The following is a 10,656-nucleotide window of genomic DNA, read 5'->3' as shown; positions in this document are numbered from 1 at the left end:
ACACCCTGAGCGACATAAATTTTGGCAATATAGGCTGTAGTGTAGACATAGCGTAAGGCAGTGGCTCTCAACCTTTCCAGACTATTGTATCCCTTTCAGAAGTCTGATTTGTCTTGCATGCCCCCAAGTTTCACCACACTTAAAAACTACTTGCTTACCGAATCAGACATAAAACACAAAATTGTCATAGCACACTATTACTGAAAAATTGCTTACGTTCTCATTTTTACCATAATTGTATAATACATCAATTGGAACAATAACAATACACTTATGTTTCAGTGTATTGTATATAAGTATAAACGAGTTATTGTCTGTATGAAATTTTAGTTTGTACTGACTTTGCTAGTGCTTTTTATGTAGCCAGTTGTAAAACTAGGCAAATATCTAGATGCGTTGATGTACTCCCTGGAAGACCTCTGCTTACCCCCAGGGGTACCCCTACTCCTGGTTGACAACCACTAGCTTAAGGCAGCTGGCCCCAGGGGTGAGTGTGAGCAGGGTCTAGTGGAAACGGAAGAGGTTCTGAGCCAGGATGGAGGACCATTTGGGAAGAGAAGGGTTCAGAGTTGTGGGCAGGCTGGGTAGGAAGGATTTTTGGGGGGAGTGGGGAAGAGGAGGATTGATCCTAGAAGGAGGGGAATATTTTTGAGCTGATGGAGGGGAAGGGAGGAGTAGGATCAGGTAGGAGTGGGTGGGGACGAGCCTGGGATGTGGGGTTCAGATGGAAAGAGGTTTCTGTGGGGATAGTGGGATGGGTTGAAGGAAGCCAAAGAAACTTGTATGGGTTGTGAGCTGGGAGGAGCATGGACTGAGCTGGCTGAGTTGAATGGGGATGAGCTGGGTGAATTGGGGTGTGTGTGAGGGAGAGACACGCACAATAGGGGCTATTGGTGGGTAAGGACAATAAGAGGCTAGGACAAGACTCTACGGGGTCTTCGAGATAAACACTAGATCCAAAGGGTCAAAGAGAGCGAAATACTGTTTTTTTTTTCTCACCCTGCCCCCTTTTAAGGAGCGGACACCTTCTTTTCCCTTCACCTTCCACCAAAGTCGCTTCCCTATGACACCTCCCCTCTGTTTCAGTTGTTAACTTTCAGAAACGGGCGGAGGGGAACGAGGCAGCACAGGGTGGGGCTTCTACCCGCAGTCCCACCATGTTCTTTGGAGGCCAGTAGTCGTTCCAAAGACCCAATGTTGGCGAGGCCGGCCGCACGGCAGGGCAGGGCAGGGCAGAGCAGAGGTCTGTGTGACTGGGGGGCAGGGGGGGCTCTGCTAGAAGAGAAGCTCTGCGCGGGACGGGGCTCGCGCTGTCGTTGTATGCTCGCTTCTTGCTGGCGGCTGGCGGGGGCCGCGTGCCTTGCGGTGGGGCCTGGAGGGCGGGATCCCGAGCTCAACAACAAGGCGCGGCCAGAGCCTCTCCTCGCACACGTGCACACAAAGGGACCTGGAGCCGCAGCCGCTGCTGCTGCTGCGTCTTCCCATCGGGCTAATAACTCCGTCCCCTCCCCTCTGTCATCAGCCTCCAAAACAAAACGCGCACACACACACACGCGCGGGGCAGGGAGCCCGCGGCCCCTCCTGCAACTTCTAGCCCCTTTCTCCGATGTGAGTGAGGTTCACTTGCTGGGCGCGGGGCTGGGGTGTCATTGCTTGTTAGCGGGGTGTTGGGGGAGGGCGGTGCAGAGGTTGCTGATTTGATTCCCCCCTCCTCCCCCCCAGCCCAAGACACTCAGTCCGAATTGGGCTGGAAAGTTGCGAAGCGGGAGGCGGGCGGCCTGAGAAAGTTAAACACAAAGCGAGGAGGAGAGAGGGGAGCTCTCCACAGCTCCTTTGTTCTGCCGGGGGGGGGAGACCTTTGGAGAGGGTGGCTGCTGAGCCGGACACACACAGGTCAGAAACGATCACCAGCAATTAGCCTTTCCCGTCGAGCACCTCCCTCCACCCAAAAGGAGCCAGGCGCCTGGAGGAGGAGGAGGAGAGCGGAAGGTGTGTATCATTCGCACCAAGGTGAGTTGCGATTTACTCTGCGCCTCTTTCTTTTGTCTGGTTGCGAAACTAGCACTCCGTCCATCCCCCAGCACCCGGGGTCCTTTCCAAGGCAGCGAAACTTAAACAGAAAGTTAGCCTGCACAATGCTGCTGGCTCCATCGCAGATGAAACGGAGAGAGAGAGAGAGAGAGAGAGAGCGAGCGGGTCAGCAATGGCCTGCTTCGTTTCCTTGGGGTGGAAGGTGCTGTCTGGTTTCCCTGGGTGAGTCATCGGCGTCGAGGAGCAAGTGAAAGGGGTTCAGGCGCTGAATGTGTTGCGCTGATTCGTGCAGATGATGCATGGGATGTGCCGGGCCGCTGGCGGGGTTGCTGGAAATCTGCCGTCTTTCCGGATTTTGGGGCTGTTGTTACCTTCTCCTCCTGCTTTTTGTTTGGAGCTGGGCTCGCGGCAGTGGGGACAGGTGAAGGGGCAGCGTGGGTTGTTTGCACTCCCTTTTTGGCCCAGGGGGATGCTGCTGGCCCCGGCTCTGTGGCTTGCGCAACAGGTAGAGAGATGCCAGAGACGGGAAATACCTTTTGTTGGTGGGCTCGTGGCCGGGATTCGGCTTTTGTCCGGGAGGCTGGAGGGCTCCACAAGTGGAAGTCGGAGCAGATCCACTCGCGCGTGTGTGCGTGTCCCTGGACGCTTCCTCCCTCTCGGCTTTTTTATTCTCCTTAAATCCACATTTGCCCTTCAGACGCTAGAAGATCAAACTGACCGAAACCAGATAGCCAGGGGATTGTTCTCAGGCACTGTCAAGGGAATAATCCAAACAAAGAGGTGCATCTACCGGAAATAATGATTTGAGAGATGTTTCTCTTCTCTCTCCCCCCCCCCCCCTTGTTTGAAATGGCTTTTCTGGGAGGCTCAGTGAGCAGGAAGTTTGGACTTGGAGACTGCTAGGGATGGGGAGGACACAACATTTGCAGTGTTAATTGAATGGAGGAAGAAGAAGAGGGGAAGGGCAGTGTTGGACCTGAGTTGCTCATTTGGATACGCGAGGACTGGGTTGGGGGAGGGAAAGGGGTGAGAGGCAGAGAGGAACCTGCCGCCGCTTGCTGGCTCTTTGTCTGCTCCAGGAACTTGAACAAAAGGAGAAACTCGGATGAACTCTCCATCTCCCTCTTCTCCTGGGTTATCTAATCTTCGGCAACTTTATCCCGAGAGAATTGCCCAACTTCCTCCCAGCCCTCTCACTACCTACACAACACACGGCGCCCCCGGGGCCTCAGAAGGAATTCCCTTGATTCCGTTTTCAGAGTTTAAAGAAGGGAGAAGGTGAGTTTGTCCGATTTGGTTTATTGGTTCTTCCCGCTGCAGGCGTCAGTGTGAATGGAAAGTGTGAAGCGAGGGTGCTCTGTAGGGAAGTCACAGGCTAGCTAGAGGAATCTTCTTTTTCTTTGTACTTGTACCAGGGCATGGGGGTATTATTTTATGACGGTAACTCAGCCATTCTGTAACTGCTTATGTGAAATATACTAGTGGACACTAATCAGTCCTGCTTCCCTGCAGGCTTTCTTTAAGGTCTATTCTAGACAACTTTCAGAGTCTGGGTGTATTTTTCCCCGGGGAGAGGGAGGAGGAAGGATCCGAACATGGAAACTTCTCCGGATCATGGGAATAAACGGGACAAAAAATGTTCAGAAATGCTGGCAGCAAAATCTAGCGGGGTAGGAGAGGAGGGGGGGGGGGGATGAGGGGCATGTTAGTGGCAGGGAGAGAGCCCAGCAAGAGGAAGGTGGGGGATGGGCAGTGCATTTGTGGAAATGTGGGTCAGATGCTGGCAAGTGCCCAGTATTTGGAAACTACTGGTATGGGACTTTACAGTGAGGCTAGGGTAGTAGTAGAGTAGTAGGTAGGTAGGTAGTAAAGTAAGGTGTGCAGGAGGGCAGTGGTGGAACCACATACAACCAATCTGGGGAGTGCAGAGACTAGGATGGAGAATTTTGTTCAATTTAAATTGGTGAATTTAGGATGGCCGGCCCGGGCTGGCCCTAAGTGAAAGTCCCGTCACCCTCACAGTATATTTTATCCAATGGCCTTAAAACAAAACAGAAAACCAAACCTTAACTGGTTATTTATTGCAGTGCTTTAGTATTTATGCTTTCTATTAAATACTCTGCAACTTTGGAAAACTTATTCTGTCCTCCTTGTATTTCTTCTTTTCACTTCCTTCACTTTCTTGTCTGTATGTCTTAGCTATTGTTGTTTTTCCATTTCCCCTCACTTGTTCTACATTGTCTAATAACTGCTCCTTTCTCTTCCTTTCATCCCACTCCGCCACCTTCCCCTATCTTTCCTCTTCCTACTCTACACATCTCCCCAGTACCTCTCTGTTCACCCCTTCATTTCCCATTGTCAATGTCTCTGTACTTTCCAGTCACCAGCTACTGTCTCACATTCTCCTCTCTCCCTTCACTTGCCTGCCTCCTGCACCTAAAATCCCTCTCACGGGCTAGGGTCTCTCCTTTCTGCCAGATCAGGCACACTGGCACACCCACCCACTCAGGCTCCCCCAGAATCCACTCAAAGGTGCAGGCTCCTTCCCTCCACCCTCCAGATAATTTTCTCTTTTACTTTCACATATATGTAAGCTCCCCCATTGCATACACAGGACTCATTACATAAACTCCCCCTCCACAATAGTTTTCCCACTACCTCCTCTCCCCTAAACATGTGCAGTCTCCCATCTTCCTCTCTACAGGCATGGATCATCCTCTCCACAAAGATTTTCTCTATTTCTCCCCTCCCTCCGCCATATAGAAGTTTGATCTCTCTCTCTCTTTCCTGCCCCATCATCCCCGGCAGCACCAAAACAGGTTCTCTTAGCCCTCCCCCACCCTCCAACCACACACAACCCTTGTCTGCACCTTGTCTCACCCCCTGAAACTTCCCATATCTGCTACCACTGATGGAGCCACACCAGAGGCAGGAGCAGTGGGAACACTAGCGTAGATAAGCTGCTGCTTTTCTAATTGCTCTGTCATCTGTTCTATGTAGGGTCAGGTCTCAGCAGCAACATTTGAGATGCTGCCAGCAGCTTGTCTACACTAGCACTCCCGCTAGTGGAGCTGCAACACTGGGAAATTTTACCCGGGGGGGGGGGGGGGAGTCTACTGTGGACAAGGCTACAGGTACTCCCCTGCCCTACTTACCTGTCCCAGCTTTGCAAGTGTGTCTGAGCATGTTCACTCTTTCTTGTCACACTCTCCCTAGATACTTTCTTACTTCCCGGATCTTTCTAACCTTAAGCTTCTAAAATATTTCTCATGCCCTTTGAAGATCCTCTACATCACTTTTCCCTTTAATGCTTTAGGGTTTTTAAGATGTAAGACTACTCATTGTATAAAGAAATACACAGTATTGAAAGTACTGAATAACAATATCCAACTGGATTCTTTGGTAGTACTCCATCACGGTGCTGTTTAAACTTGGAAAACTATCACCAAATTTAAATTTAGAATATGTTCAAATCAGCTATTAAATAAAACAAATAGCTGAAGTTATTCAAATGCTAGATTGTAGCTCTGATATTTATACTTGTGCCACAAATTGTTCTGCAGAATTACTATATAGTATTGCAATTGCATTTAGAACTAACACTCACTCATTAATTTTCTCTGAATAGGTGAAGTGTGATTGTCAGAGAAGCATGTTGGCTGTCAAAACACCTTACGGCAATAGGTGCCATATTGCATTTGCTCTTCAAATGGTGGAATTCGACTGTGGATACTTCAGTGGGGATTAACAGAGTACAAACACTGAATGACTACCGACATCAAACATCATCATTTGGATTTATACATCTATTAATGAATGGCTAAAAGTTGAGGTAGTTGGCTCTTAAAGAAATCAGAAAATGTGGAAAGTGCTGTTGAAAATGGTTTGGAGTAGATCGCTTTGTGACACTGATATTCTACAGTTAAAATAAGGTATGTTTGTTTTCCAATCATTGCAAAACATATATTTTTATCCATTGAAATGTTAAATGTTATGTTTTCATTGTAAACAAACTTGTGTTTGCTCTTTCCATTTTATTTTAGAGCTACCAATAGTATTACAGGAATGCCTGTCTAATTTTCCATATATTATCATTTCTTAAATTTAGACATAATACGGTAAGTTAATACACTATTTATGGCCTGATTTTTCAGAGGTATTGAACACACACAAATCCCTGTGAAGTCAGTGGGAACTAGAGTGCTGAGAACCTCTAAAATCAAACTATTAACTTTAAAGAAAAGTAAGATTAAAACAGTTTAAAAACATATTGCAGCAAATATAACATAATTGCTGTTTAAAGGTGCAATACTGAATTGAATTCAGTCTAAAATAAGTGTGTTCTGTTTAAAATAAATAAATAAAAATATCCCTCTCAAAACAGACAGTTTTACAAAAGTTAGGATCAATAGAATTTTTCATTAACAAAAAGAAAATGAAAAGTTCTGGTTTTTTTAGTTTGGATTTAAACATTCTTGTGCTGGCATATTTGCAATTCAGATCTTACAGTATCATGGGAGTTCATGAGAGCTAGACATTTGAACCTGAACCCACTGTCTTTCATACAAACTCAGAGACAAGCCATAATTAAACTGGTTAGGGAGAAAAAGTAAATTATTAAAGATGAAATAACTTCATAAGTCTAAGATGTTAAATACATAGGTGGGGAAATCTCTGGTGTGTCCCTAAATGAATTCTGAAGTTTGTGAAGAGAATCATGAGTACTCAGTTTAAAAAAAAACCTTTCAAATCTGTTTGATATCTGTTTTTGTATGGAATGTATTTACAACACAGTATGAACAATATTAAAATAGTTGCTTTTGATGTATCCTTTCCCTCCTCTGGCCTAGGACAGACAAATGTATATAATCTTAAAAAAAAAAAAAATGCTGAGCTGGTTGGCCTAGTTTAGAGAAAAACTAGAAATCTGAACGAATAATCACTCGTTATCCTTTCCAGCTGTAAAGATAGACTGATTGTGCTTGTTTTGTGTATAGTTACCTGCACCTGAGTTTTTTTGTTTTTTTTTTAAAGTAATGATGTGCTTTTTTATTTCTGTTGCTTTTTGTGGCTATGATCTTGCAAAGTACTGAATGCCCTTAATATATTTCTAGATTTTTGCCCATACATTGTTTGTTTTCAGTGGACATTTCTTTTGGAACTTGGGACACCTTACTTAAATCAGCAGTATAGAAGTCTTTGTTTTCAAGACTCATCACAAAGAAAGTACTGGGCTGTTTTTAAAAAGATCTGTGCTGCATGAAATTTGCCTTTTAGCATCAGCTCACAGCAAATGCTCAGACATTGTTTTACATTTACAAAAAAAATTTTCAGTGAAGATAAATTCTCTTTCTCTTCAGCTGCTTCCCCCTTACCCATCTACAGCTCTTTGGCTTTGTTAAAAGTTAATTTTACTTGTTGCTCTAGTAAATGGAAAACATGTGATTTATTTTTCACATCTAATTAAAATCTGTTAATTTTGATCAACATTTGATAATGGGAGCAAAAATGTATATACATCTTTAAGAAAAGATGTCTACTGTGCTTTACAAATATTTGAGCGTTTGGTGTTGTTGAGTTTTTGTTGTTGTGGATTTCAGGACATACAAAACAAATTACTGTATGTTTTTCTTGTAATACCTTGATTTGCGTTTGTATTACATTTCTATCATTAATATCTTAGGGTCTGAAATAAGATTTAAGGATAACAAATACAATTTATCTTGTATTTATGTGGTCTTTACCTGGACCACTTCCAGGAAAAATGACAAACAGAATTCAAAGAGAGAGAAGGAAAAATACAATGGTTAGAGAATGCTTTCAAGTTACTTTATTAAGTGAAATAAGGTCTCACGTTACAGCTCAGTCACTAAAGTCAGGGAGAAACCTTGTGCTATAAAGTTGTTTTCAGATCCACCTCAGGTCTCATTATTCAACCTGTTGTTCTCATTATTCAGTGATATGGCAAGAAAAGCTTTTGCCCCCACAAGCTTTTGTTATAAGAAAAGCTCTTTCTACGTTTATTTTTTTTCTTATTGACGGGAAAATGATCATGGGAACAACAGTTAGAACAGAGCAATCATTAGAGTGGAAGCTTGAGAAGAGAATTTAAAAGGTATACAAAGTGCTTTCACAGTCTGTTATGGATGGTTAAATTGTAATATTGAGCATGATCACTGGGAAGAAAGGAAGGAAGAAACAGGGATTGTTGTGTTTCTTCTGTTTTGTAAATACTTGGCGGGGTGTGGGGAGGTGCAGTTGGATGTTATGGTGAATAGTGGCCAGCAGATGAGGGGGAGAGATTGCCCTCTCATGTAGAGAAACTTGCAGTTTGGGGCCCTGTGGAAAGAAAAACTCCGTGAAGTCCTGCCCCCTCCACCTTCATTTCACTTCCTCCTTGAGTCATTCCCATCTCAAATAATGAATTCCCCAATTCTTGCAGAAGAAAGAACCCGAGATCTGCACAAATTCCAGTGGTTCTCTAGAAGGCTAGAACTATTTGTCAGAATGCCCCGTGCCTTGGGATGGCTCTGTGGGGCCTCTCTTATTCTCAGTAGCACAGTTCCAGTTGACCAATGTCGCTTGAGCTTCCTTTACTGACAGCTGCCCCACAACATCGAATTTGGGACAAAGGGAAGAGTTTCCATAGTACAGTTAAACTATGAGGGCAACTTAGTGCAACTTTGAGATTGAGATTCTTGGCCCCAAGTAGGGCTCTCTAATAGTCCAGAGATTGAGGCTGAGTGTATAGAACAGATTGTGCCTCTGAGGTGGTTGACCCCATATTTTACACTGGAAAGGCAAGGAGAAGGATATGTGGAATGCCCCTCTGCATTCAGATGCCGAGAATGTAGTCTGGCTTATTGTTTCTAGTTGTATAGATTTTTTACATTTAGCTTTGCTGCTAAAGAAAAGTCATCAATCATTGTTTGTCCCTTTTTTTGCTCAGTGCTGATTCATATTGACATCTGTTATAATTTATAATTATAGCTAAAAATACGATATTCTCTTCTTCCATTTGGTATCACTTCACTCGTTTGTCACTATATTTAGCATTCTTAAACTGAAGTATTAGAATTTCATAGGATCAGTACAAATACTGGACTTGGATCTTTGAGAAAAATTTATATTGACTTCATGAAAAGATGGTTTGTGGCTCAGTAAATGCTAAACAGTGTTAGAAGGGAAGAGTTACTGTATGTGAATTCTGTAGCCATGTAAAAAAAAAAGTAATACCTGTATATTAGAGATCTGATTAAAAAATATTGAGGAGTAGCATATTGCACAAGCAAATCTTACTCATCAGAATGCAAGGCAGTTGCTTTAAAATGCTAAATTATAGGTCAGGATGGAGGTGCATAGTTATTGGAATACATTTGTTTTCATCTTGCTCTATTTTTCATCTCAATTGTATTGATTTTTACATAGCTAGATGGTGTTTCCAACCCATTAGCAGACTCTATTCTGATTTTTTTTTTGTACTGAAACGGACATAACTTGAAACTTGCTGCAGACCTTCTATGAAGCCTGAGTTGTATGCTGTTGTGCTTGGTATCTTTTCCTTTTGTTGACTAAAATGCATAGATGTATTTAAGTTTCTAGGGGGGGGATTGAGAACTCTGTGCCTTTTAACACAGAATCAGATATAGCCATGGAGGGAGAAACTTTCCCCTGTATAGTTACAATGCTGCTGCAAATGCAGATTCTATGTGCATAACTGTACACGTTGTAGAGCCCATTTGTAGGAAAATACCATATTTATTTACTGCACAGAAATAGAACATATCAATCATTTGCTCTAAACCTGGATGATCCTGATGAAAGTCACACATGCAACTTTTCAAAATAGGTGAAGTTATATATAATTACAATTTACATGTTATGATGTGTGTTGTATTTCATATGATTCAAAATGTCATCGTATCCCTTATCCTATTCATTGTATTGTCTGTTTTTCAACATTAGGTAATGTTCGTAAAGTTCTTGGTAGCTGAAAAGCACTATGTAAATGCTGAATGGTAGCATGATAATAATATATATATTTTTGGATATAAACATAAGTATTTTCCATTATGTGGAAATAATGAATCAGCGCTTTAGTATACCTGAGCAACCAGACATGAGTGTGAATTTTGCTAAATATCATTACACCGAAACGCAGTGTTGGACAGAAAGCCATGTGCTACAGCCATGCAAGACATTACAAAATGGGCTTCTATCTAAATAAATAATTCCGGTTATGTTGAGTATCTCCAAATAAAAGATGTTGTTAATATTGGTAATATATCTAACATGCAAAAAAATTATTTAAAACTAGAAATCAAGCAAAAATGAAGAAAAATATTAAAAACTCTTAATTTCTTTCTGTTGTGAAATGTTGTTGTAGTCATGAGTACAGCACTTGTAGCAGTCATGGATAGGTAATGCTGTTTTTAACATGGCAAAAAGGCACTGAAAGATGAGAGACACATGCTTTTGAGCTTATGCAGAACAGAGGATATTGTCTCTCTAATATCATTGGACCAAAATGGCTACAGCTACATTTCATATTAGTTACTTAGACTCCTCTGTCCCATTTTCAAGAGTGACTTGGGCCCTTAGGTGCTTTGGATAAAATTTTACCCA

General features: G+C 43.0%; 1 long non-coding RNA gene across 1 annotated transcript; it reads left to right on the top strand.

The window, feature by feature from the left end:
• The first annotated feature begins 992 nt into the window (after window positions 1-992).
• On the top strand, window positions 993-6,026 carry LOC137146278 (uncharacterized). Its single transcript, XR_010917897.1, has 3 exons — window positions 993-2,010; window positions 3,111-3,309; window positions 5,660-6,026. It is a non-coding gene; the product is annotated as an uncharacterized lncRNA (long non-coding RNA).
• Window positions 6,027-10,656: the final 4,630 nt, after the last annotated feature.

The sequence above is a fragment of the Emydura macquarii genome, unplaced genomic scaffold (genome assembly GCF_026122565.2).
Source record: "Emydura macquarii macquarii isolate MOO-44397 ecotype Brisbane River unplaced genomic scaffold, CSIRO-AGI_Emac_v2 contig_431, whole genome shotgun sequence".
Classification (NCBI taxonomy): Eukaryota; Metazoa; Chordata; order Testudines; family Chelidae; genus Emydura; species Emydura macquarii.
This window is presented reverse-complemented; position numbering and strand designations above follow the sequence as displayed.